This window comes from Bos taurus, chromosome Y (assembly GCF_002263795.3).
Source record: "Bos taurus isolate L1 Dominette 01449 registration number 42190680 breed Hereford chromosome Y, ARS-UCD2.0, whole genome shotgun sequence".
Lineage (NCBI taxonomy): Eukaryota > Metazoa > Chordata > Mammalia > Artiodactyla > Bovidae > Bos > Bos taurus.
The window spans coordinates 25,547,523-25,569,752 of NC_082638.1; positions in this window are offsets into that span (position 1 = coordinate 25,547,523).

The window sequence follows — 22,230 nt, forward strand, 5'->3', positions numbered from 1 at the left end:
GGCACAGAGACAGAAATATAGATCAATGGAAAAAAAACCCAGAAAGCCCAGAGATAAACCCACACACCTATGGACACCTTATTTTTGACAAAGGAAGCAAGAATATACAATGGAGAAAAGACAATCTCTTTAACAAGTGGTGCTGGAAAACTTGTCAATCACTTGTAAAGGAATGAAACCAGACCACTTTTTGGAGAAGGCAATGGCACCTGACTCCAGTACTCTTGCCTGGAAAATACCATGGACAGAGGAGCCTGGAAGGCTGCAGTTCATGGGCTCACTAAGGGTCAGCCATGACTGAGTGACTTCACTTTCACTTTTCACTTTCATGCACTGGAGAAGAAAATGGCAACCAACTCCAGTGTTCTTGCCTGGAGAATCCCAGGGCCTGTGGAGCTTGGTGGGCTGCTGTCTATGGGGTCGCAGAGAGTCGGACATGACTGAAGTGACTTAGAAGCAGTAGCAGAACACTTTTTAACACCATACACAAAAATAAACTCAAAATAGATTAAAGATCTAAACATAAGACCAGAAATTATAAAACTCCTAGAGGAGAACATAGGCAAAACACTCTCCGACATACATCACAGCAGGATCCTCTATGACCCACCTTCCAGAGTATTGGAAATAAAAGCAAAAATAAACAAATGGGACCTAATTAAACTTAAAAGCTTCTGCACCACAAAGGAACTATTAGCAAGGTAAAAAGACAGCCTTCAGAATGGGAGAAAATAATAGCAAATAAAGCAACTGAAAAACAGCTAATCTCAAAAATATACAAGCAATTCCTACAGCTCAATTCCAGAAAAATAAACGACCCAATCAAAAAATAGGCCAAAGAACTAAATAACATTTCTCCAAAGAAGACATACAGATGGCTAACAAACACATGAAAAAATGCTCAATAATCACTCATTGTCAGAGAAATGCAAATCAAAACCACAATGAGGTACCATGTCACGCCAGTCAGAATGGCTGCAATTCAGAAGTCTACAAGCAATACATGCTGGAGAGGGTGTGGAGAAAAGAGAACCCCCTTATACTATTGATGGGAATGCAAATTAATACAGCCACTATGGAGAACAGTGTGGAGATTCCTTAAAAAAAAATTTAAAAAACCTGGAAATAGAACTGCCATACAACCCAGCGATCCCACTGCTGGGCATACACACTGAGGAAACTAGAATTGAAAGAGACATGTGTACCCCAATGTTCATCACAGCACTGTTTCTAATAGCCAGGACATGGAAGCAACCTAGATGACCATCAGCAGATGAATGGATAAGAAAGCTGTGGAACATATAAACAATGGAGTATTACTCAGCCATTTAAAAGAATACATTTGAATCAGTTCTAATGAGGTGGATTAAACTGGAGCCTATTATACAGACTGAAGTAAGCCAGAAAGAAAAACACCAATACCGTATACTAACACATATATATGGAATTTAGAAATATGGTAACGACAACACTGTATGCAAGACAGCAAAAGAGACACAGATGTATAGAGCAGTCTTTTGGACTCTGTGGGAGAGGGAAGGGAGAATGATTTGGGAGAATGGCATTAAAACATGTATAATATCATATTCGAAACGAATTGCCAGTCCAGGTTGAATGCAGGATACAGGAGGCTTGAAGTTGCTGTACTGGGATGACCCAGAGGGATGGTACGGGGTGGCAGGTGGGAGGGGGATTCAGGATGGGGAACACGTGTACACCCATGGCGGGTTCATGTTGATAAGGCAAAACCAATACAATATTGTAAATTTAAAACAATAATAATAATAAATTTTTTTAAAAATAAATAAAAATTGACCACTGAGTTAAACATTTGGAATTCACTGGTGACCTTGACAAGAGTGGATTTAAAGGAAAATGGGAGAAATGGAGATAAAAAATTCTACAAACAACTCTGCAGAAGTCCATAATAAGAAAACATAAAATAAAAAAAAGCAGAAGCAGGATGTGTCACAAAAGACAGATTTTTAACGAGAGGTGACATTATAGTCAGTCTGTTTGCTGATGGGAACCGTCCAGAGAAACAGAAAACTTAATCCAGGACAAAGAAGAGACTTGCTAGAATATCACTGAATAAACAAGAATTGAGTAGAAAATGGAAACCCACACCAGTACTCTTGCCTGGAAAATTCCATGGACGGAGGAGCCTGGTAGGCTGCAGTCCTTGGGTTTTCGAAGAGTCAGACAGGACTAAGAGACTTCACTTTCACTTTTCACTCTCAGGAATTGGAGAAGGAAATGCCAACCCACTCCAGTGTTCTTGCCTGGAGAATCCCAGGGCTCGGGGACCCTGGTGGGCTGCTGTCTATGGGATTGCACAGAGTCAGACATGACTGAAGTGACTTAGCAGCAGAAGCAGCAGCACACAAGAAGTGTACACAAGCCAAATAATTTGCTCACAGTAACAGAATTGAGATCATACGCAGAAAGGCCGGCATGGTGGATTAATGGGTATGGTCACCAGCCTTCATGATGACCATGTGAATCACATCTCCTGATATTCCCACCCCTATGTAGCTCTCTCTCAAACTATCACAGGGTTGACCTGTGAGACTAAGCAAATACAGAAGACGTGTAACGTCTGAAAAAAGACTGCACTTTATCGTGGGTGCAAGTTCTTTCCTGAATCACTCATTCTGGGAAAAGACAGCAGCCTCCACATGAGCAGCCCCTTGGAGAGGCCCACAGAAGGAGGAACTGAGGCCTCATGAGTACAGCCAAGTGAGAGAACTTACATTCAATAAGCCAAGTTTTCAGAGGTTGCCAAACCAGATAAAAGCTTGACTACCACCTCAGGAGGGACCCTGAGGCTAAACTACCCAACTGGATTCTAGACCAATAGATATCAAGTGTAAGTTTTTTTCAAACTATTCAATTTTGAGATAATATGTACAACACAAACAGTTTGAGTTATAATATCATTCACCTCATACTTACACACAGAAGAGTTCTCCTATAAATATGGTAAAACTTAAAAAACACAAAACAAACCAAAACACCTAAAAACAGGAGTTGCCTGGCAGTCCAGTGGTTTGGTTAGGACTCAGCCTTCTCACTGCCAGGATCCTGTGTTCGATCCCTGGTTGGGGAACTAATATCCTATGAAGCTGCATGTTGTGACCAAAACAAAACATGCTGTCAAGTTCAAAGCTGTACCAGCAATAACTATGCAACAGAGCTGTAGGCACAAGTTGCTGGGCATAAAGCTACCTATCATCTTGTTTACTGGCATGAAATGAACTCAGATGCTCCCCCACCCCCATCCAGTGGAGTTCAACTACTTAATGAAATAAAGCTCTTACAGGTGCAAAAATGAGCAAGTAATCCCATGTAAACATGTTAAATCACAACACATTTTCTCTGAATGAACCACTTTATTCATTTGGCCACGCTGCTTGTCTTGTGGGGTCCCAGTTCCCTGACCAGAAATTAAATCCAGACCACTGCAGTGAAAGCCTAGAATCCTAATCTCCAGGCCACAAGGGAATTCCCATACCTTCATTACTTTGCTTTTGTAGCTAAAACCTTAGGATATGTGCATTGCCCCATTTTAGCCTCACCAAGTGGTAGGAGTCAGCTCTACACAGCTTAAAACCCATGGTGCTCTTACTTTTTTTTTCTTTCAAGAATGCAGGAGAAAGCAAGCTAGTAGCCTCCCTGCCTGCTTTTAATGTTTCAACTCAGAGAGCTTCAGAGTGACCTGAAACCATGATTGCCCTGAAGTCACCACCCGCAATCAGGGTCAGCTAATCCCCAGGAGAACTCTCTCTCCACAGCAACATGTCAGCCCATGAATGAAAGGAGAAAAACGGAAGGCAAGAAAGACACAACTTTGTTCCTTATTGTAAAAATGTCTGTCACCTTACCTCAGGGGCACATTGAAAACCTGAGTGCCCTTCCCAGGCAGGAGAGGTCACATCCTGGGGTCCGGCAGAGGGAAAGGTCAGGGTGAGTCACATCTTCCGGAAACATTTAATCCCCCAGGCCCTACCCGGTCCTACCCTACAGATGCTGACCAGGTGTCTCACACTCAACCAGAGCAAGTGATTGAACTCCTCTCCCCTGAGCTTCTTCCTCCCACCTCCCTTCTCTCAGTAACAAACAAACAAACAAACAAACAAATATCTCATCTGCCAACTTTCCGAACCAAAGGCCTGAATCTCGGAGCCCCCAGGGACAGGGGCAGCCCTGGAGTCCGCAGAGAGGCAGAGCAAACAGGAAAACAACCAAAGCGCCGCGGCAGTGGAGAGGCAACTAGATTGATTTTTTTTTTTTTTTTGCTGTGCCCGCCTGACTGTGCCTGGTTGCAGAACCGGGTTGGGCCCGAGTCACAAACCCGCCGTGAAGATTTGTGTATGTGTGTGTGTTTAAATATATTAAGTTCCACAGGAGACCTGGGAGGGGCCGGAGGCTGGGGACATGACAGGCCCTTTCCGCGAGCTGGCTCATCCCACCCCTAGGACAGGAAGGCTACTGGAGAGCTGCTCCCACCCAGACTAGAGAGGGGAGAGGGCGAAAGGGGCCTGGGGCCTGTAGGCCCGGCCTCAAGCTCCCTCCTGAGGGCCCGTGGGCCCTCAGAGGCCGTCCCGCCGAGCAAGGCCCCGCCGGATTGGGGACCTGAGAAACCCTTCCCTGGGCACTCCGGCACCGCTTTGGCCACACCAGGCCCCAGTCCTTACCGGTCCCCGTGGGCGGCGATGCCAGAACTGCCGGCAGCTCACCTGCACCTAGACGGTCCCTGGGTTAAGTCTGAGGAGGCAGGCCCGAGGGAACAACGCCTCCTCAGGCCTGGGACGCCGCTTCAACTGCCAGCGTGTCCGCTGCCAAGGATGATTGGTTGCCAGGTGTTGGCGCCTGCAATCGGATTGGCCGCTAGGCCGAGTTCCGCGCATGCGCGCGCGGTGGCCCCCTCTGGAGGCAACTGCTGGGGGCGTAGTCAGGCTGAACCTGAATCTGAAGTGTCTTGGGTCTGTCAAGATTGCATAGCTCACCAAAGGGGAAAAAAGAAAAACAATAGATTGCACAGTCGCCAGGGCACAGGGCTGAGAACGACCTCCGAGTCTACCAGGGGACTTCAATGATGGTGTCTAGCACTCACAGCCCTCAGGGGTGACCTGCCCCTTGCTTAAATAACTTGACCATACACCTGGATCTTGAAGCCCCTCCTCTTGGAATTCCATTTTGCTCAATGCAGGGCAGCCTGCCCCCGATTTTGCACAGCTAGAGTGAGCTGAGCCGAGAAGACAACGGCAACCCACTCCAGTACTCTTGCCTGGAAAATCCCATGGACGGAGGAGCCTGGTAGGCTGCAGCGCATGCGGTCGCTAAGAGTCAGGCACGACTGAGCGATTTCACTTTCACTTTTCACTTTCATGCATTGGAGAAGGGAATGGCAACCCACTCCAGTATTCCTGCCTGGAGAATCCCAAGGACAGAGGAGCCTAGTGGGCTGCTGTCTATGGGGTCGCACAGAGTCAGACGGGACTGAAGCGACTTAGCAGCAGCCTAGTGAGCTGAGAATGAGCTTTACTTCTTTTTCTTTTTCTTTTTTAATTTTAGAGCCTTACACTTTTTAATGGCTGAGGAAAACCGAAAAGCATATTATTTTCTGACGTGAAAATTGTGTGAAGTTCAATTTTTGGTGTCCTTAAAGTTGAAACAGGGACTTGCCAGTTCCTTTGGTTATTGTCTATGACTGAAAACTTGATCAATCGTCAAAGATCATATTCGCAAAGCCTAAAATAGTTCTTTTTGGGCCCTTTACAGAGTCTTTTTAAAATGCTCTGTTCTGCTGGAAGTCTCCTAGTAGTCATATGGGGGAATAAAGTCTTGGTTTTGTTACAATATTTTCTTCTCTATTATATTCATTTTCCATTCTTTATTAATTTCATTCCTTCTTATCGCTATAAGTTTGTTCTGTTGCGCATCTTTACAACTTTTTGAGATAGTTATTTGTAACTCTCATTTCTCTTATATGTAATGCTATAAGTTTACCTTAATTTGTTGTTGTTGTTCAGTCCGTCAATCATGTAGGACTCTTTGCAACCCCATGCACTGCACGCAGCACACCAGGCTTCGCTGTCCTTCACTATCTCCTGGAGTTTGCTCAGACTCATGTCCATTTAGTTGGTGATACTATCCAACCATCTCATCCTTTGCTGCCCACTTCTTCCTGCCCTCAGTCTTTCCCAGCATCAAGGTCTTTTCCACTGAGTTGGCTTTTCACATCAGGTGGCCAAACTATTGGATCTTCAGCTTCAGCATCAGTCCTTCCAGTTAATATTCAGAGTTGATTTCCTTTACGATTGACTGCTGGATCTTGCTGTCCAATGGACTCTCAAGAGTCTTCTCCAACACCACAGATCAAAAGCATCAATTCTTTGGCACTCAGCCTTCTTTATGATCCAACTGTCACATCCATACATGACTGCTGGAAAAACCATAGCTGTGACCAGATGGACTTTGTCAGCAAAGTAATGTCTCTGTGTTTTAATATGCTGTCCAGGTTTGTCATAGCTTTTCTTCCAAGGGGCAAATATCTTTTAATTCCATGGCTGCAGTCACCACCCACAATATTTTGGACCCCAGGAAAATAAAGTCTGTCACTGTTTCCATCGTTTCTCCATACAGCTTTAACTGTGTCTCACAATTTTTGCTGCATAGTTTGTTCATTATCATTCACTTCCAAGTATATCCTAATATTCTCTTCTTAAGACAAAGATTATATATTGTATGGGCTTCCCTGGTAGCTCAACTGGTAAAGAACTTTCCAGCCAATGCAGGAGACACAAGAGGCCCGGGTTCGATCCTGGGTCAGGAAGATTTCCCTGGAGAAAATAATGGCAATCTGCTCCAGTAGTCTTGCCTGAAAATTCCATGGAGATGTATATTATGGATTAATGTAGTTAGTGATATTTTCCAAATGAATGGCATTTTAAAAGATGTTTCTTTGTCAATTTCTCATGATTGCATATGGTCAGATCACACAGTATAAATATTATTGATCCTTTGTATTTGAAGATTTCAATTCAGTTAAGTGTACCATACTTTAGATTTCCATTCCAGTGAAGTCAAAATGAAGAGGGTGTGATATAGACAAAATACTTGCAATGTATAAAGTATATATCTGTGAAATGACCTCCATTAAGCCTCACAATTATTCCAGCATCTTTCAGTAGGGTACCTTTAACTAAGTTCCAGGTTTTATGCAAATTTTACCAGTTTTTCCAAAAATGTTCTTTTCCAGTTTCATATTCCCATACAGGATACCAAACTGCATGAGGATATATAGCAAAAAGCTACAGATACCTCCCTTAGTTTATTCTGGTCTGTAGCAGTTTCCTAAACTTTCCTTGCTTTACATGACTTTTGACAATTTTCAGGAGTCCTTCAGGGACAGGCATTTTGCACAATGACTCTCAATATGGGTTTGATATGTTTCTCCTGGTTGCACTGGGGTTTATATATTTTTAGAACTATACCTCCAAGGCAAAATATCTTTCTTATCACTTCCCATCAAGGATTCATACTATCAATATGACTTACCACTAGTTCCTCTGCTATAAAGTTATCTCCTTCCCTCTGACATATTCTGTTCTTTAGAAACAAGTCACTAAACCCAGCCTACACTTGGGGAGGGGCATGGACTCTCATCTTGAGGAAAATATCTAAGAGAAACACAAGTTACTGAGTATACAAATTAATTGAAACTCATTTATAAGGAAGATCTGGTTCTTCTAGCCATATCTTTTCATTTTAAATTAATTTAATTAAAGTAAAGTAAAGATTTAAGAGGTTTCCCAGGTGGTGCTAGTGGTAAAGAACTGGCCTCCCAATGCAGGAGGTGTAAAAGACAGCCAGGTTCAATCCCAGGTTCGGGAAGATCCCCTGGACAGGGAAATGGTGACCCCGTCCCATATTATTGCCTGGATAATCCCATGGAGAGAGGAGCCTGGCAGGCTACACTGATGAGGTCACAAAGAGTCAGACAAGACTGAAGCTGCTGAACACACACAAAGATTTAATACCTCAGTCACACTAGCTACATTTTAACATCTCCAAAGTGGCATATTAGACAAGGACATAGAAAACATTTTCATTGAGAATTCCCTAGTGATCTGGTTGTTAGGGCTTTGTGCTTCCACTGCATGGGGCAGAGATTCGATCCCTGGTTGAAGATCTAAATCCCTTAATCCTCACAGCAAAGCCAAAAAAAAAAAAATCCTACCAGATGAACACTCCATCTGAAAATTCAGATAAAGGATATAAACAGGTAACTTCAGAGAAGAGAAACATATGCATTTATATATGTGAAAAGCTGGTCGACCTTATTAGGGCATACATGTAACAATTATTTAAAAGTTTTCTATTGCTGCAGAAACTTCTGAGAATAGCACTGACTTAGATCATTGTTTTGCCAACCTTTCTTCTTTTCAAATGTAATGCACATTAACACATGAAACTGCTTTATCTCCATCTCAAAAATTTTCTGTTTTCAATATCATTCAGCTTAAATATTTTATTTTTCCCATAACAATTTCTCTCAGGACCAGTAAGTTATTCAGGTTCAGAAGCAGGAGTAGGAGGAGCCTAAACCACAATATTAAAGAAGCTTGTGAGTTACAGATGGAGAAGGTAATGGCACCCCACTCCAGTACTCTTGCCTGGAAAACCCCATGGACAGAGGAGCCTGGTAGGCTGAAGTCCATGGGATCCCAAAGAATCTGACATGGCTGAGCGACTTCACTTTCACTTTTCTCTTTCATGCATTGGAGAAGGAAATGGCAACCCACTCCAGTGTTCCCAGGGATGGGAGAACCTGGTGGGCTCTGCGACCTATGGGGTTGCACAGAGTCAGACACAACTGAAGTGACATAGAAGCAGTAGTGAATTACAGAGGTGCCACTTTTGCACTTTGGGTTCCTGGCAATCCTTAATCTATCCTCAGCCTGGGTGAAGTTATATTGCTTCATTTTCAAATTTTGGGAGTTATTTCCTCCGTATTTATCTTTCTAGGTTTTTGTTTGGCCATGCCACAGAAACTGTGGGATCTTAGTTCCATAACCAGGGTGTTGAACCCTGGCCATTGGCAGTGAAAGCATCAAGTCCTAACCACTGAACCACCAGGGAATTCTCATAACTTTTGCTTTCTTTCTTTCAAATATTTATTCATTTACTTGGCTGTGCTTGGTTTTAGTTCCAGCACAAGGGCTCTTCAATCTTCACTGTAACATGTGGGAGGCAGGATTTTTAACTGTCACATGCAGTATTTTTAGTAGCAGTATGCGGGATCTAATGCCCTGACCAGGGAATGAATTTGGACTCCCTAATTGGGGAGCACTGAGTCTTACTACTGGACTACAGGGAAGTCCTTCCCATGGTCAAACCCAGGTCTCCCACATTAGAAGTGAATTCCTTACTGTCTGAGCCACTGTAGCTTTGACTATAACAACTTTGGTCAGCAGAGTGATGCCTTTGCATTTTTTTTAAATGCTATCTATGTTTGTCATAGCTTTTCTTCCAAGGAGCTAGCTACTTTTAATTTTGTGGTTACATTCACCATCCACAGTGATTTTGGAGTTCAAGAAAATAAGATCTGCTGTTATTTTCACTTTTTCTCCATTTGTTTGCCATGAAGTGATGGGACCAGATGTCACAATGTTCATTTTTTGAATGTTGAGTTTTAAGCCTGCCTTTTCACTCTCCTCTTTCCCTGTCATCAAGAGGATCTTCATTTTCTGTTATTAGGGTGGCAGCCTCTGCATATCTGAGGTTGTCGCTATTTCTCCCAGAAATCTTGATTCCGGATTGTGCTTCATCCAGCCCAGCATTTTTAATGATGTACTCTGCATATAAGTTAAATAAGTAGGGCGACAGTATACAATCTTGACATACTCCTTTCCCTATTCAGAACCAGTCTTTTGTTCCATGTCCAGTTCTAACTGTTGCTTCTTGACCTGCATACAGATTTCTCAAGAGGCATGTCAGATGGTCTGGTATTCCCATCTCTTTAAGAATTTTCCAGAGTTTGTTGTGGTCCACACAGTCAAAGGTCTCATCACTTCATGGCAAATAGACGAGGAAACAAAGAATCAGTGACAGACTTTATTTTCTTGAGCTCCAAAATCATTGCAGATGGTGACCGCAGCCACGAATTTAAAAGATGCTTGCTCCTTGGAAGAAAAGCTGTGACAAACCTAGATGGCATATTAAAAAGCAGAGACATTACTTTGCCAACAAATGTCAGTGGAGTAAGGCTATGGTTCTTCCACTAGTCATGTACGGATGTGAGAGTTGGACCATAAAGAAGGCTGAGCACCAAAGACTGGACACTTTTGAACTGTGATGTTCGAGAAGACTCTTGAGAGTCCCTTGGACTGCGGAGAGATCAAGATCAAGAGAGATCAGTCAGTCCTACAGGAAATCAACACTGAATATTCACTGGAAGTACTGGTGGTGGAAGTGAAGCTCCAATACTTTGGCCACCTTATGGGAAGAGCCGACTCATTAGAATACAACCTAATGCTGGAGAACATTGAAGGTAAGAGGAGAAGGGGATGACAGAGAATGAGATGGTTGGATAGCATCACAGACTCAATGGACTTGAGCTTGAGCAAGCTCCAGGAGATGGTGAAGGACAGAGAAGCCTGGTGTGATGCAGTCCATGGGGAACACGACTGCCCAACAACAAATTATTGTTTGTCTTGCTTGATTTTTTTCTTGTTTCTGCAGTTTTTCCCTTCTAATTAAATTTGTTCTTTGAAACTCATGGAAGGTCTAGGACCTAAAGTTTTTCTACAGCTAAGAGATAGGGTACATTGGTGGGGGTGGGCAGGGGGTGGTCTGTCCCTAGGAAAGCCCTGCAGAGTCCTGCTCAGTTATATGATGAAACAGACTGACAGTGCCAAGTCTTCGGTAGAAATGGAAATGCCAATACTGTTAGTGGAAATACACATTGCTTCACTCAGTTTGAAAAAGCACTTGACTGTACCTGCATATTAGAATGGGTCAGTCAGTAACAAATCTGCCTGCAACACAGGAGACACAGTTTGAACCCTGGGTCAGGATAATCCTCTGGAGAAAGAAATGCCAACCCATTGTGTCATTTTTGCCTGGGAAGTCCTATGGACAGTGGAGCCTGGGGGGCTAGAGTCTGTGGGGTTTCAAGAGTTCAATACCACTTAGAAACTAAACCACTACCACATGCATTATCAGAAAAGCTCATGTCTAGACATACAGATATAGCTATCCTAGAGAAATTACTATGAAAGACACACACAGGTTCATAGGCAGCTTATTCAAAAAGGCAAAATAAGAGCCTCAAATTTCAGGCTCAGTAAAATGGGCATATAAGACTATGCCCATTCATCCAAGGGAATTCTACCCAGAAATAAAAAAGAATGTTCCACAGCTACATACAATAAGAATGCATCTCACTAATTTAAAAGAAAACCAAGACCAGGGGAACAGAAACTCTATTGTGTGATTCCATTTATTTAAAATTTGAAACAAAGAAAAATGAATCCCTGGTGCTAGAGGTCAGAGAAGTGGTTACTTTGGTAGAAGAGAGTGGCCAGGAAGGAACATGGAGATTTCAAAGCTACTTAGTTGTAGAGAGATGAAGCAAGTACAATCTCAGGTACAGTAAAGGCAGACTTTATTTTCTTTGTTCCAAAATAACTGTGGATGGTTACAGAGGCCATGAAATTAAAAGATGCTCACTCTTTGGAAGAAAAGCTGTGACAAACCTAGACAGTGTAGTAAAAGACAGAAGCATTTACTTTGTCAACAAATGTCCATAAAGTCAAAGCTATAGTTTTCCCAGTAATTAGATACAGATGGAAGAGCTGAACCGTAAAGACATTTGAGTGCCGAAGAATTGATCTTTTTGAACTGTGGTGCTGGAGAAGACTCTTGAGAGTCCCTTGGACTGCAAGGAGATCCAACCAGTCAATCCTAAGGGAAATCAACCCTGAATATTCAGTGGAAGAACTGATGCTGAAAGTCCAATACTTTGGCCTCCTGATGGGAAGAGTCAACTCATTAGAAAAAAAAAAAAAAAACTGATACTGGGAACTATTGAAGGCAGGAGCAGAAGGCGTGACAGAGGACACGATGGTTGGATGGCATCAGCAACCCAACGGAACGAGTTTGAGCAAGCTTCGGGAAATGGTGATGGACAGGGAAGCCTGGCATACTGAAGTTCATAGGGTCACAGGGAGTCAGACACGACTGAGAAACTGAACAACAAAAGCCAGGCAGGGTCTTTATGTACAGCTGGCTGAACCTCAATAGGGCTTTTTTGAATTTCTGGAGGTGGGTAGAACTTAATTTTTTAGCCAGATCCCTTGCTGCAACACGTCTGGAATATTTTGTGTTTGTAGTCAATCTTCTTTGTAGTTTTTTTGGGTGACACTTGGGAGTCAGTGTTCCTCACAATGATGGATGCTGTCTCTCTCAGTCCCAACTGAACTGAAGTTTGGATCATGACCTCTGTTTCAGGAGGCAACCCTCACAACTGCTCTGGCTTTTTGAAAGACTGATGATTCTTTGTTTGGTGCTCTGTCTCTTCCTTCATTTTCAAACACTGTAGCCAGCACTTGGAACATGGAAAGACCCTCTTATTTCAGTGCCTCCAAGCGTGATTTACGAAGGATGTCACCAGTTTGAAAATTTCCAAAGCAAAACAGACAAAGCAAATTGTTCATGTTTCCATGCCACATTCTAAAACGTGCCTCTACATTGGCCAAGGCTGACAGTCTGTAATTGCAAACACGGCACACATAGGGCATTTTGCCAGGTTTGTGACTGTCCTTCATGTGCTGTAAGAGAACCTGATCTGTTTTGAAGGACAATTCACAGATATAACAGACCGTGGAGGGCTCCCTGGAAGCGTGGACACTTTCAATGTGACACTGCAGCTGGAACAGGGTGGGAAACTGGTGGTGGCAGTGCTGGCAGGTAGTGTGGATTTCCCAGCTGTCACCTTTCTGCCTCTCCAGGTCCAGATGGTTCCTCACATGGGTCATAAACTTGACATTTTTTAGAACTCTCAAGCAACTGAGGCATTTAAAGACTGTGTGAGTCTTCTGTTCTGACTGCCCATCTCTTGTATGCTGTCCATAGTAAAAGTCATCAAGTAACATGATCAGATTTCCTTTCATGGGATCAACAGTCTTGCTCTGACTTGCAAGAGTCAAAAAGTCCGTTTTCTCCAGCCCCTCCAACTACATGTTCTGTCTGGATCCATAAGACTGAAGCATGCCTGGTCATTTGCGTGAGTCCGTGAAAATGATGCCCCGCGGTGAACATGGCTCGGTGAGGTCGGGAGATCTTCCAAGGTCCTAATCCTGTCCTTTGTAGGAGAGATACCTACAGGGGCCATGGTGGAGGCAGGTCCCCCTGGGATTCCATTGCTGAGTTTGGGTCTTTTGGGATTCCCACTGTTACATTTTACATCTGAAGTGGGACATTGCTTTGAATTAAGAGGACTTTCATCCTTGCCTCCTAATAAGAGACCAGCTCCAGATAGACAATGAGGCCATGGAGAGAGCAATTCCGAATTGTGAAGCACAGCTTCCAGAGAGCTCGTTTTATAATCAGGTTTAGATGAAGGCTCGAAAATAATAGGACTGTCTTTTCCTCCCCATTCAGACTGAGAAGCGAATGATACAGCCACTGGTTCTGATGCTGGGGTCCTGAGATTTGCAGGTTGCAATGTGCAGGAGGGATCTGGACTCACGTGGCCCTTCTTTCTTCTTGAAGATGCATCCCTGGTCACTCTGTTCAAAATGTTAGAAATGACTGGCTTTGAGCTTGAAATCACTCTGACAAAGAGAGTTTCAGCATCCTCATTGACATGCTGCACTCCAACAAAGATGACCTCAGCATCATCATTATCCTCATCTCTGGGATTGGACCTTGCGGTCTTTGTCTTGGGTTGTGGTTGTGCTTGTGCTTCCTCACACAGGAAGAGATGGGCCATTTTACAATCACTTTTGGCTTCAAGTGGCCCCTTCCAGTGTTTTTTCCACCTAAAGGCAACCACAGAACAAGGTCATCCCCTCTGATCTCAGGTGTCACTTTCTGTGGTTTCAGTTAACCCTCAGTTGTTCACTGAAAATATTAAATGGAAAACTCCAGAAATACATAACTCATAAGTTTTAAATTGCATGTCATTCTGAGGAGTAGGATTGGAATCTCACACCATCCTGCTTCCTCCTGCCCAGAAATGTGAATCGAACTTAGTCCTGCACATCTCACCCATTTGTCACTCGGTTACCACAATGACTGTTGAGATGTCACAGAGCTTGTGACCAAGTCACCCTTATTTTACTAAATAATGGCCCCAAACCATAAGTGGAGTGATGCTGGTCATTTAGATATGCCAGAGAGAATCCTTTAAGTGCTACCTTTAAGTGAAAAGATCAAAGTTCTCAATTTGATATAAAAAGAAAAAAAAAATGTATGCTGAGGTTGCTAATATCTGTGGTGAATGTGAAGCAGAGAAAAGAAATCTGGGTTAGTTTTGCTGTCAAACTTCAAACTGCAAAAGGTATGGCCACAGAGCATAGTGCGTAGTTAAGGTGAAAAAAAAATCACTAAATTAGTACAGTAATATATTTTACGTAGAGACTACATTCACAAAACTGTTATAAAAATATGTTGTTATAGTTGTTCTATGTTATTATTACACCTTCCCTGGTGGCTCAGATGGTAAAGTGTCTGCTACAATTCAGGAGACCTGGGTTCCATCCCTGGAGAAGGAAATGGCAACCCAATCCAGAATTCTTGCCTGGGAAATCCCATCACAGAGGAGCATAGTAAGCTGCAGTCCATCAGGTCGCAAACAGTTGGACACGACTGAGCAACTTCACTTTCACTTTCCTGTTATTATTAGGAAGTTGCCAATCTCTTACTGTTCTTTTATAAAATAAACTGCATCACAGGTATGTTTGTATAGAAAAACCATTGTGTATATAGGGTTTGATACTATGTGTGGTTACAGATGTCCACTGGGGGTCTTGGAACTTATTCTCTGCAGATAAGTGGTGATGATTATATTTCTTTCAAAAGACAAAATTAGTACCTGATTTAATCATCAGCTGAAACATTGAGATAACTATTAACACCCTTAGACATAAGGAAACATCTCAAACTCAGTTAAGTGACATGATCATTTTAAACTTCCTTCTCCAGACCCTACTTTTGCCTTGTCTCCCCATAGTGGCCCCAGTGCTCCTGTTAAACTCTACAGGAGAGCTGGTAGGCACCATTTTGCTTATAGATCTCCAATCTCACTCAGAAATGCTGACCAACATAAAATGTCCAAAAGAACCCCCAGCTGTCCCTTGGGGGTGCCCCTCACTCCCTCCACTCTCTGAGTCCAGAAGGTACCAGACTCTATACATGGATCAAAAATGTAAAAAAAAAAAAAAAAATTCCAGAAAGTTCTCATAGCAAAACTTGAACCTGCCTCATGCTGGCAACTATATATACATATACATACACACACACATACATACAAAAATACATACATATGCATATATACACATATATGTATATGCATATATATGTGTATATATATAGCATGTACATTGTAAATGAAACTATTTACACAGCATTGGCATTGTATTAGGTATTACAAGGAATGTGGAGATGATTTAAAGCATGTGGGAGCATCCCCTTAAGTTACGTGCAAAGACTATACCATTTTATATAAGGAACTTGAGCATCCATGGATTTTGGTATCTGTGGGTGCAGGGTTCCCAGACCCAATCTCCCAAGGGTACCAAGGAGAGAGGACAGGGCCTTCTCAGGACTTCTGCTACTCCCCCTGCCTTGGACACTGTCTCAAGTACTGTCACCCAACTCCTGACCTGCTTCAGTCCACAGTTTCTCTGCCAGGCTTCCCTGACCCTGATGTCAGAAATCACAGCCTCCCCCAACTCACATGCCATATTCAACTCCAGAGCTATTGGGTTGCTGTATTGTTGTTTCTAGAACAAGTTCTGGTGTCTGTCAGTGCTACATGTCTGCTGCATAAATAAACAGTAGCTGTTATGAATACAATCTTTTATCCGTACCACAGGCTTGACCCACTAATTCCTGGCTCCCCAGGTTCTTACACTTGATCTTAGCAAAGAAGCTGACAAGAAATTTCTCCAAGCATTTAATGAATTCCAAATCTTAAGGAATTAAAAGTATCATGCAAGGGAGAAAGTCAGCCAGTATGTAGTTGGATGCTGACAGGGGCAGTAGTGGTCATTGAAATAAAAGGTTTGTAACACAATTTCTCTCCATATAATACATTTGTTGATAGCTTCCATGCCGTTAACACGTTTCATTGACATTAAGGGACATTCTACAGTTTACATTTGACCATTTCTGATACCAGATCACATTTCATCAGCAGCATATTATAGTTTGTTTGGTTGTGTATAAATGATAGCCCTAGCGGTAAAGGTCTCTCCTGCCAATGCAGAAGATGTAAGAGATGCAGGTTCCATCTCTGGGTCAGGACGACCCCCTGGAGGAGGGTATGGCAACCCACTGCAGTATTCCTGCCTGAAGAATCCTATGGACAGAGGAGCCCAGTGGGCTACAGTCCATAGCGTTGCTGCTGCTGCTGCTGCTACTAAGTGGCTTCAGTCGTGTCCGCCTCTGTGCGACCCCAGAGACGGCAGCCCACCAGGCTCCACTGTCCCTGGGATTCTCCAGGCAAGAACACCAGTGGGTTGCCATTTCCTTCTCCAATGCATGAAAGTGAAAAGTGAAAGTGAAGTCACTCAGTCGTGCCCGACTCCCAGCGACCCCATGGACTGCAGCCCACCAGGGTCCCCAGTCCATGAGATTTTCCAGGCAAGAGTACTGGAGTGGGGTGCCATTGCCTTCTCCAAGTCCATAGTGTTGCAAGGAGTCAAACGTTACTGAAGCAACTGAACACACACACATACATATGTATATACATATATATTTTATAGTGGTATGAAAAATAATTCTGTGGGACTTCCCTGGTGATCCAGTATTTAAGACTCCTCACTTCCAGGCCAGGGTCATAGCTTCAATCCCTGTCAGAGACCTATGATCCCACATGCCACTGGGTGTGGCAAAAAAAAAAAAAAAAAGAAAAGGAATAATGCTGTATTTTACAGCTGATGTCATCTTAGATTTAATGGAAATTTCTGTTTTTCATAAGCAGAATCCAGCCTACTAAATTCATGTCACAAGTCACTAATGGGATGCTAGCTGCATTATATAGGCAAATGGCTTAAACAGGAATTTACAAATTGGCTTGCTTCCTATTTGCTTTTTCTCCCAACCAGCAAGCTAAGAATGATTTTTAGGTTTTAGTTTTTTTTTTTTTTAATTAAAAAAAATATGTTTAATATTTTTACATTTTTTTAAATTTGGGGGCAAACAAAGGAATATTTTGTGATATGTGAAAATTATATGATATCTAAATTTCAGTGTCACAAATAAAGTTTTATTGGAACACAGCCGTGATCATTTGCTGCTGCTGCTGCTGCTGCTGCTAAGTCACTTCAGTTGTGTCTGACTCTGTGTGGCCCCATAGACAGCAGCCCACCAGGTTCCCCTGTCCCTGGGATTCTCCAGGCAAGAACACTGGAGTGGGCACCTGAGGCTATTTCACACTGCTAATGGCAGAGACTGCATTGGCCCTTAATGCCCATTTACTCTCTAGGCCTTTACAGAGCAATTTTGCACACTCATGGCTGTAGAGAACAAAATGAAGCATTCCAAACCCCATGGCTCACCAGCTCCTGAAGTCCAGTTGACTCAGTGCAGCTAAACACTTCCTATTCTGAGTCCCACTGGAGGATGAAGCTGGAGTATCTGTGTCTCCACGCCCCAGAAAGATTTCTCTGGAAATATCAGCACTGCTTCCTGTGTCCAGTGTCCGTGAAACTCCTACCTGGCTCTCCAAAAGCCTTTTCTCAGTGAGGCTGGATCAGGAGATTCCAGGCCTTTGAAAGCCCATTCTAATCCAATCCATAGTATCCAAATGGGGCTTCAATCAGGTTTCTGAACCAGTTTTTCCCCATGGGATCTTTCAACTAGAAACCTTTCTACCAAATTGTTAAAGAGAGGAAAGAATGTGGGTGCGGCTTCAGGGCCCCACCCAGGGGCTGTTTTCCAGGTCTCAGGGTGGTGAGAGTCCCCACTTCCCTCTCTGGCATCCAGAGGCCCACCATCTTATCTCCAGTTTATCTGCATCTTTAGTTATTTGGGATTCAATAGCTTAAGGGCAGGGGAAGGTGGTCCACAGAGCTATTCCAACAGAGCTTGGGCTGATATCAGGAATGGAGGGGTTCTCCTCCAATACCAGAAAATTCTCCAGCTGCAAACAGCAAACCCCTGTTCTCTTCTGGGAGCAAGGGTGGTGGGTTGGGGGCTGGTGGGCATGGTGAGGAGAGCAGAAAGCAAGCTGACTCCCAAATGATCTGCACTTGAAGACTCAGCACCCGCTGGATTTCAGGGGTCCTCACTGTGGATCTTCATGCTGAACCCCAGGAGCTTTTTTCTAGGCAGGGGCTCATGCTTTCTTAAACGAGGCCAGGGGTGTCAGGTCACACCCTGGTCCCCATCCTTCTGCCTTCCTCCCTCACTCCCCATCTTCTACCTCCTTCCCCTTTGCACCACCGAGATTATATCTCAAGCTTTCCTTCTCACTGCCTTTACAGCCCTGTGCACACAGACACTTAGAGGGAGGGAGGGTTTCAGAGTAGAAATATGTGTATTTCCATTCCTTATAAAGTAACGGAGTCACTGAATTAGAACAAAAATGAAGTTCACTGATGAACGTGATCTCAAGTGTTGTAACCAGATATAACATCAAAAACACTGTTCTTATCAAATCAACATGTGTTCACCTTAAATTTACACAATATGTGTCCTTTACATCTCAATGAAGCAGGGAAAAAATACAGAACTGACCATTAGAAAGAGCTCGTTTTAGACTCTTTTAAGACGGTTGATGGTGAGTGCTGTGCCTAGTTGCTCAGTTGTGTCTGACTTCTTGAGACCCCATAGACTGTAGCCAGCCAGGCTCCTCTATCCATGGACTTCTCCAGGCAAAAATACTGGATTGCCTTGCCATGTCCTTCTGCAATGTTGGTGAGTATCAAAACCCAAGGCTAGGGACTTCCCTCGTGGTCCATGGGTTGAGAATCTGCCTTCCAATGCAGGGAATGTGCGTTTACTACATGGTGGTTAAGATCCCACATGCCAGAGGGCAGTAGAAAGGACAAAGGATCATGCATGCCATGACTAAGACTCGAGGCAGCCAAATAAATGAATTAAAAAAATATTTTTTGAACTCTATGCTCTTTACATTCTTCTGGATATATTTGCAAGCATGATATTAACAGTTTTATTTATTTATGGACACACCATGAGACTTCCTGCAGGATCTTAGTTTCCTGACCGGGGACTGAACCCAGATCACCAGAGTGATAGCATTGAGCACTAAATGTTGGTTTGCCAGGGAATTCCTAGTTTGATTTACTTAAAGGGTTTATTTTTATTGTATGCCCAAAGGTACATCCTTTGCTGTGTTTACACTTACAATAAAAACATTTTGGATGTCAATTTTAAAATGTTTGCAAAAACTTAGGGGAAAAGAAGGAAAATGTTGACTACATATTTATGCTTCTAGGCTTCCCTAATGGCTCAGACAGTAAAAAGTCTGCCTGCAATAGAGGAGACCGGAGTTTGATCCCTGGTTCAGGAAGATCTCCTGGAGAAGGGAATGGCTATCCACTTCAGTATGCTTGCCTCGAGAATTCCATGGATAGAGGAGCCTGGGGAACTACTATCCATGGGTTTGCAAAGAGTCAAACACAACTGGATGACTAACACTTTCACTTTCATATGCTTCTAAAGATTGTTCAAATCTCAGAATCACCCAGGACATTACTAAACATAGAGATTCCAGGGCTGCATATCATACCTAAGAAACTAAAATTGCCTGAGGAGGGGGCCTGGGCATCTGAAAGTTCAATGTTTGCCTCACTTGATTCTGATGTGACGTGAGTCCCAGGGTGTAAAATCATCCAATACTTTGGGAAAGATTGATCTCTGGTGGTTCAGCAGTTAAGAATCCACCTGTTAATGCAGGAGACCTGGTTTCAATGAAAGGGTTGGAAAGATCTCCTGGAGGAAGAAATGGCAACCTAGTCCAGTATTCTTGCCTGGGAAATACCATGGACAGAGGGGCCTGGCAGGCTACAGTCTATGGGGTCACAAAAGACTCAGACACAACTTAGCAACTAAACCACAACAGTGAAAGTGAAAGTCCCTCAGTCGTGTCTGACCCTTCCTGACCCCATGGACTATATACAGTCCATGGAATCGTCCAGGCTAGAATACTGGACTGGGTAGCCTTTCCTGTCTCCAGGGGATTTTCCCAACCCAGGGATCAAACCCAGGTCTCCCATATTGCAGGCAGATTCTTTACCAGCTGAGGCACAAGGGGAACACAAACAACAGTAAAAACATGCTTAAAATATCCAAGAATCTACTCCTTCAGGAGGCCCTGAGGGTTGAGGGTCATGAATTAATTTTTTCATGTGACACACTGAGCACCTGCCTTGGGAGAAGCCTGTTATTGGTAATTCAATAAACCAATCAGATGTTGTAACTTGAGCTGGGAGCTTCATCCTCCCCACCACTCTTCAGAGATTCTAGGACCTCCACACTCTGTCTTGGGGCTTCCGGATGTCCTTCGTACTAAAGGAAGTTAGGGTATAAGCAAAGCTCAGAGATCTGGATCCAAACTTCTCAGTTTGGGCCACACTTGCAAATCTCCTGGGCTGTGCTTTGTAACCCTCAGTGAATCTAAGGATTTCCCTACATGTCTTGTGCAAAAACATATTCTCGTCCAACAGTTGTGAGTGGGGCCTGAGAGTCTTGAGTTTCTCACAAACTCCAGGTGTTGCCCAGGCTGCTTAAGGTGTCCATATTAAACAGTGAGTACTAGAGAGTTCTGAAAAGTACTGGTTGATTTTGAAAGGTTCTGGTTGATTTTGCCGATCTTACTCCATACCCACAGAATAAGTATCTCCAGGAATGGGACCAGGGAGTCAATGTTACTAAGGGTCTCAGATATTTCTAAGGAGCAGATAGGGTGCAACGTGAAGCTACACCACTATGTGTAGCCAGGCACATCATCTTACCATCAACCCTGTTTTGGGCTTCATTGTGTCCTACAAAATCCATATGTTGAGGGGACTTTCCCAATGATCCAGTGGCTAAAGCTCTCCACTCCCAGTGCAGGGGGCTGGGCTTCGGTCCCTGGTCAGGGAACTAGATCCCACGTGCTGCCAGGAAGTCCAAAGACCCCACAGGCCACAACTAACAATTGGTGCCATCAAATAAATTAATTCACTTAAAAAATTATCTGTAGAAGTCCTAACCCCCTACACTTTGGAATGTGACTATATTTGTAGATTGTATTCTTAACAAGGTAGTTAAATTCAACGAAGTCACTAGGGTAAGCCCTAGTCCAATCTGATTGTTCTCTATGTAAGAAGAGAGAGCGGAATTCCCTGCAAGGCCAGTGGTTAGGGCTCAGAACTTTCACTGCCAAGGGCCCAATTTCAATCCCTGGTCTGGAAACTAAGACCCAGAAGTGAAGCAGCACGGCCAGAAAAAAAAAAAAAAAAGGAAATTAGGACACACAAGACATCAAGGATGCATGGACATAAAGGGACAGAAGGACACGAGAATGCAGCTGTCTGTGCATCAGGGAAAGAGATCTCTGGAGAAACCACACTGTCAACACCTTGATCTTGGACTTCTAGCCTCCAGCACTAGGAGAAAACAATTTCCTGTTGTTTAGGTCTCTTGTATATCTTGTGGCCACCTTAGTACATTAATGCGTTCTTTAGATCAGGAGTCCCTGGAGAGGGCCCACCTCAAGGACAGGTAGGGAGTATGCAGGTGATGACTCAGCTCCCAGGTGACTTCTAAACATCAACAAATGCCCACCCACCCAGATTTTCCAGGACACAGCCTGCTCCTGTGGACCCCTTCTTGCAGACCACTGCTGCTAAAAGTCCCCACCCAACTCTCGTTCTGGTCCCAACTTTCTTTACTTCTCTACTAGACTGTAAGGGACAGAACCTTGAGAACAGAGCAAGGCCTGTGCTCAAACCATCCTGGTTGTGAGGGGAGTATGTGTTTTAACAA